The sequence below is a fragment of the Euphorbia lathyris genome, chromosome 5, assembly GCF_963576675.1.
Source record: "Euphorbia lathyris chromosome 5, ddEupLath1.1, whole genome shotgun sequence".
Taxonomy (NCBI): domain Eukaryota; kingdom Viridiplantae; phylum Streptophyta; class Magnoliopsida; order Malpighiales; family Euphorbiaceae; genus Euphorbia; species Euphorbia lathyris.
The window spans coordinates 42,594,913-42,601,093 of NC_088914.1; the positions used below are offsets into that span (position 1 = coordinate 42,594,913).

Here is a 6,181-nt window from a genome sequence, read left to right on the forward strand (position 1 = left end):
TATATCAAATAAATGCATAAATATATCCTTATATTTTTCAAATTACAGCAAAAATGCCCTAATCTAACAGACTAATGATGTGGCACTAACGGTGCAACACGTCAGCCTCCACATCACCTGCCACGTCAACTAAAAAATATCACATTAGATCTTTAACGACGAAAAATTTTACGACAAAAGTTTTCGCGACGAAAGTTTACACATCACACTCTAAATCTGTTGCCAAAAGAGACATACCTACAGATTAGTGACGAAATTCGTCCTCTATAATAATTCAAAATTTGTCGCTTTAGTTGTAGGGACGATTTTAAGTGTCCCTTTTAGTAATTTATTTATTTTTATATTATATTTTATAGATAAATTTTATACCTAATAATAAAAATTGACCAATTACTTAAATTTAAATTAACAAAACTTTCGAATCATTTGAAAAAGAGAAGAATATAATATCAAGATTTTCAAATTTTCATAAATTTCTAAATTTTATAAATGGATCCAAAAGAATACATTACAAGTGTTATTTCTAAAATTACAAAAGTGATAAAATTGATTCCTAAGTATACATTTGTCTCCATTTGACAGCTAACAAATAGACACCTTGTCATGCATTGTTTGGAATCACTGATGAGGTTGCTGCTTTCAAAATTTCTTCAGCAAAAAAAAACAGAGTGGAGCGATGGGAATGGCTATCAATTTCACAAATATAAGTTACTTGGTAGCAAAAATTTGAATCGGGTTAAAGTTCCGGTACCTTTGACATACAGTGATGTTTGACATTGAAGGAGCCACCTAAGACGAAGCAAGCAAGGCATGCTTTAATAACACCAAGCTGCTGCAAATTCCCTTTGAATCCACACTCTAAACAATCACTTTTCTCATCTCTGGACCGCACACATATTTTATTTGTTGTGGAGGTGAAGTGAATTACATACTGCACTCCTCCCACATCGCCTACATATATTCCTGCCTGCAACCAATATAAGTTTCCAATCACCACAAAATGGTTACTTTTTTTATGAACACATTGAATTAAAACCCCAAATAGAGCTTCACCTTCACCAGTAATCCTCTGATCCTTTTGAAGGACTGGTCCTGCTAGCGTTATACGTAACCACATTAGACTCCGAAATCTATAGCAAAGAAGGGATAACGTATTAGGATTCATAATCATACAAGAATTCAGAACTTTTAATAGTCATTCATGTATGACACCAAAAAAATGGATTCAATGGTGCAAATAAGAGTCCTTAATTCAGATCAACAACATATATTCGATAAGAAACCACATTTTTTAAAATTACAAACAGGTTGCAAGCCAAAAAACTTCATCAGTAGGAGACCCCAAAATCCAAAGTCATAGGTTACCTATAAACAACTTAAATGTTGCAGGCAATTTCCTTCTCTCTGATAGTCAAATGTAAAAGTATGCAGGGTTATTAATTAGTTAATCATTAATGTTAGTAAAACAACAACAATCAGACAACATAGTTTTCAATTACTAACTAGAAAAAATCTCAAAATACTAAAACAACTCCTGGTAATACTTGAAACCGATATATCATGTATTGCTTTTGTTAAAAGAAAGAACTAACATATAGTAATTGACAAACTGAGTAATTTTAAAAATTAAAATTAAAAATTGCACAGATACCCAATGAAGAAATACCAATTTCATATAGATAGAAGAAAAGAACAAGCAAGCTACCTATTTTTAGATATGAAATTGAAGCATAAACACAAAAGAAGCACTCAAATTGATAAACCAATCCCATTCTCCACTTTGTCTCAATAAAACAGCAGCAGCATGAAGGGTATTACTAACCATAGTAGGACCCGGATAAGTAACCAAATTAGACTTTACAATTACTCTAACATTTCCGACTTGATTAAAAAGCTTCTCCTCTCTTACCCACCCGAAAAGCTCCATCCCCAACTGATTCCTAGATGGTACAAAGCTTTCAATATTCTCCTAATATTCACTCCATCCCCAACTGACCCGGATATCAAATAAGCAAGATGAGGTATTGTATGAACTGAAAAATCGATGCTTCTTATTTCTCTGTAGCCGGCGATTCAGCAAGTGGGTAGACGTAGCTTTAAGATTAGGGTTTTGTCATGTTGAGATTTGAGGAGTAAACAGGAAGCAGCTTCAGGGGTAAAATATGAAGAGAGAATATTCAGCAAAAGACTGGAAAACGATTGAAGAAGACGAAGAAGAACTACGGAAGAAATAGATAAGTGTATGCAGGAAATACCTCACACTGGCAGAAACCAATTGGATATCAGAGTTCGGGCAATCTCCGATGCTAGATCCAACGGTCGGGCTAATTTACTGAGATAGTCTGGTTCGGAGAAAGCTTCAAGTCTCCTTCACTTTGCTAGTTGTTTTCCTCGTTTCCTAGAGAAGAAGGCATCATCTTTCATGGTCGTCGTTGTTCTCATCATTTCCAGCCGTCTTCGAAAGTGAACGGTCATTTTGCTTTCAACAGATACAAGGATAAATTAGGGCAATGGTAAGGTTTAAATAATTTAATAATCATTTCCACATCATCCATGTATTTATTAGTTGTATGACTAGACTAAAGGTGTCATACCAAATAAGCATACCGTTTAGATTAAGGCATTTTTTGCTGTAATTTGAAAAATATAAGAATATATTTATGTGTTTATTTGATATATAGGCATATGTGCTAAAACAGGCAAATACAAAGGTAAATATGTATATTAACCCTTTATTGAAATATGAAAACCGTCGTCAACAAAACGGCTAATAGAAATAATATTACGAGACATTTCTGGAACATACAAAGAGTTCCCTAATTCTATTACAAGCACAGAGGGCAAATTTAAAGCATAATCTCCAATGGCGAGGGCGACAACTCTTGCTCCATTTCCTACTCGCAAGTTTATGCTTCATTTCTTCAGTTCCTTAGTCCGATTTAGTTCCTGCATATTTGTACAAATATGAGATCCACATGCGGTATCAAGTACCCAAGATTCAGACTGTGAAACTGTATTTATTTCAATATAAAACATACCAGATGTTGAAGTCCCGGCTTCTCCCTTCTTGAGGGTAGCTAGGTACATCAAACAGTTTCTTTTCCAATGCCCTTCTTCACCACAAAAGTGGCACTCTCCTTTGGGCTTCTTCATTTCCTTTCCCTTTGTTTCGGTGAGCATAGCCCCCTTGTCGTTCTTAGGATGGTTTGGATTGGGAGAGTTCCCTTTCCTATTCTTTGATCCTTCAAAAGCAAGGGCCGATATCCCCTCATTTTCTTTCATATTGGGCTTGACTGTCTCGAGCATATTTGCAAGCTCTTCAAGAGAGGTTTGCAAGCCACTCACTTGGTAGTTCATGATGAACTGCGAGTAACTCTCGAGCAGGGACTGAAGAAGTAAGTTTTCACTTAGTTCATGATCCATCGCATCTCCAATACTAGAAAACTTGGTGATATGGCTAATCATCTTGGCACAATGTGCCATTACAGATGTGCCCACCTGCATCTTGCATCTATATAACTGCTTTGTTATCTCAAAGCGTTCGCACCGAGTTTGATTCACAAACAACTCTTTCAGGTGCGCGACCATGGAATAGGCATCCATTTCTACATGTTGCCTTTTCAATTCCGGTGTCATTGATGCAAGTATGATGTCTCCTACATGATCGTCATCAGCCTTATGCTTCAAGTAAGCATAAAATTCTTGGTAGGGAGCACCATCCGTCGGGTAAGGGGGTATCAGTGTATCAAGTACATACCCTTTCTTCTCGAACTTCAAAACAATTTTGAGGTTACGAAACCAGTCGGTGAAGTTTGAACCGTTCAACTTGTTATCAGTAAGTATATTTTGCAGATTGGTGTTAGTCATGATTTTAAGAGTGTTTAATTAAACCTGAGAGTGAGAAAGAGTAAACGTATGTTATTCATTTGCTTTAAAATACATCAATCTAAAATTATAGACCTTTTAGTTTATTTTAGATTGCTCCCACTATTTTGCCAAATTAATAGCCCTCCATATTAATTCGAAGAATTTCACAAATCCTTTAGTGAGCTAGGATCCTAACTCCTGAGATTTCGCCTTGAGTTTACTCAACAAGCTAGTCTCATTTGTTAGGTAGATTCATGTAATCAATCACATCTTTGATGTGATTCCTAGGTTATTGGGTTACTAACCACATTAGTAACTTAATATGTTATTCATATTAATCCCAACCATATTGCCCATTAGTTTATGAAAACATGAGTTTACTCATCCAATTATCATAATCTAATTTAAGTATTACCCCATATTCATGAAAAGGTTATTTTCAATAATTCAGGTGTTACCATAAGACCCTGAGCTTGAGTTTACTCAACAACCCAAAGGCCCCCAGTACTGCCGGCTGAATTATAATATTAGGGAAGGGCAACCGATTTTAATAACTTGCTTATTTACTTAACTTTTAATTAGTGAGGGATTTTTATTTTAAGTCTCATAATCTAACTTAGTCTTGATTTGCTTTAGCATACATCAGACACATACATTGGTGTTATGGAAATATTATCTAAATTATTCCGTCGAGCCAGAGACGGAATAAAAGGCCAAACCTAGGGAATTACTAACTATTACATATTTCTCTTTAGGTCCTCTGTCTTCTCCATGGCGCCTTAAAATTACATATTAATTTCTATTCTACTAAAGAAAACTTTAATTAAATTGAAGGGAATTAGATGAGAGGAGAAATTACAATAGATAGTAGAAAGGCAGGACTCGCAGGCCCTATTTCAAAAATACCAAAAGACTAAAAGAGGATCCAAATATGTCCATAACTCCAAACATGCATAGACTCAATTAAATAAATTTAATTGGTTGATTACATAAATACTTTATGTAATATTTAGGTTAATCACATTAACACATCAAATTAACTTTCATCCAATTTTACTTCTAATAGTTTCGTATCTTCTATATTAACCTTTTAGATTAATACAACTATACAAAACTTTAATTTATGCATGTCCTAATTATTTTGATTTCAATTCATTTAATACTTTTGATTTACAAATAGGTAAAACAAACTTTTAAATAAATTTTCATTCGATAATCAAAACATAAAACTATTAATTTCTGAAATATATATATATATATATATATATATACATATAGAAATATATTTAAAAACTGATTTTAAAACGGTTTTAAAACAAGTGGGTCTCGGGCCGGGCCCGAGGACGCGGCTGCTGCCGTTTGGCAGCAGCCCTAGCGCGTCTGGCCAGCCGCCGCACGGTTGCTGCCGCGGGGCAGCAACCGTGCGACAGCAGCCGGGTCGCGCCGTGAGGCGCGACCCGAGCTGCTGTCCCTTTTTTTTTAATTATGTGTATATATATATATATTAGTTTTAAAACGGTTTCAAAACGATTTTCAGAAAATAAGAAAACCTATTATAGATTTTCCGTTTTATCTTTAGAATCAATAAAATTAACTTTTATCAATCTAACTATAAAACTAATAGATTTTGTTATAATGATTATCAACCGAAATAATTAGGAACATATGCATAAACTATTTTAATTAACAATTAATTAAAAACTTATTTATCTTTAGAACTAATTAATCAAAACAGTTTTGTTAATTAACCTAACTATAAATATTTATTCAACCTGATTGAAAAACTTCTAAATTTTCATATATGAAATAACGGATTTAACGCAGGCTCTGATACCACTGAAGGAAAATAGGCTAACGTATAGCAGCAGAAATATAAAATTTTTAACCTATTTCCATTAACCCAAGATCCGTTAATCGTTATTTCATATAAAGAGAGATAGAAAGAAATACCTTTTAGAAGTTCTATCTACTGTTGCAAACGAAGTGCCCACAACTCTTACTTCGAGTTTCCGAGCACAAAACAAAACAATCGAAGATCAAGTTAGAATTCAACCGTTTATAACAACCAAAATAGATTGTCTCTAATTAATCAGCACAAGATCAAGGATAAAGAGAAAGAGATGAAATCAATTGAACGGAAGGAAGCGGTAGATAATCTCGTCCTCTAGTGTGTGGGTCGAAATTTCTCTCTCCCGGCTTGCTTGTGTATTTCGAAAATTGCATAGGAGGGGGTATTTATATCCTCTTGTATCTAAACCCTAGTTAGATAGAATTAGGTTACTGAATAAGAATTTAATTCGGAATATAATTCTTA

General features: G+C 34.3%; 1 long non-coding RNA gene across 3 annotated transcripts; it reads right to left on the bottom strand.

Annotated features, from left to right (window-relative positions):
- Window positions 1-463: 463 nt before the first annotated feature.
- Window positions 464-2,481, bottom strand: LOC136228572 (uncharacterized). Of its 3 annotated transcripts, XR_010688744.1 has the most exons (5): window positions 2,256-2,481; window positions 1,706-2,147; window positions 1,054-1,130; window positions 752-967; window positions 464-648 (listed from the first exon to the last, which is right to left on the bottom strand). It is a non-coding gene; the product is annotated as an uncharacterized lncRNA (long non-coding RNA). The 3 variants fall into 3 exon arrangements; XR_010688743.1 differs by having other exon boundaries at window positions 464-967; window positions 1,823-2,147; XR_010688742.1 differs by having other exon boundaries at window positions 464-967.
- Window positions 2,482-6,181: the final 3,700 nt, after the last annotated feature.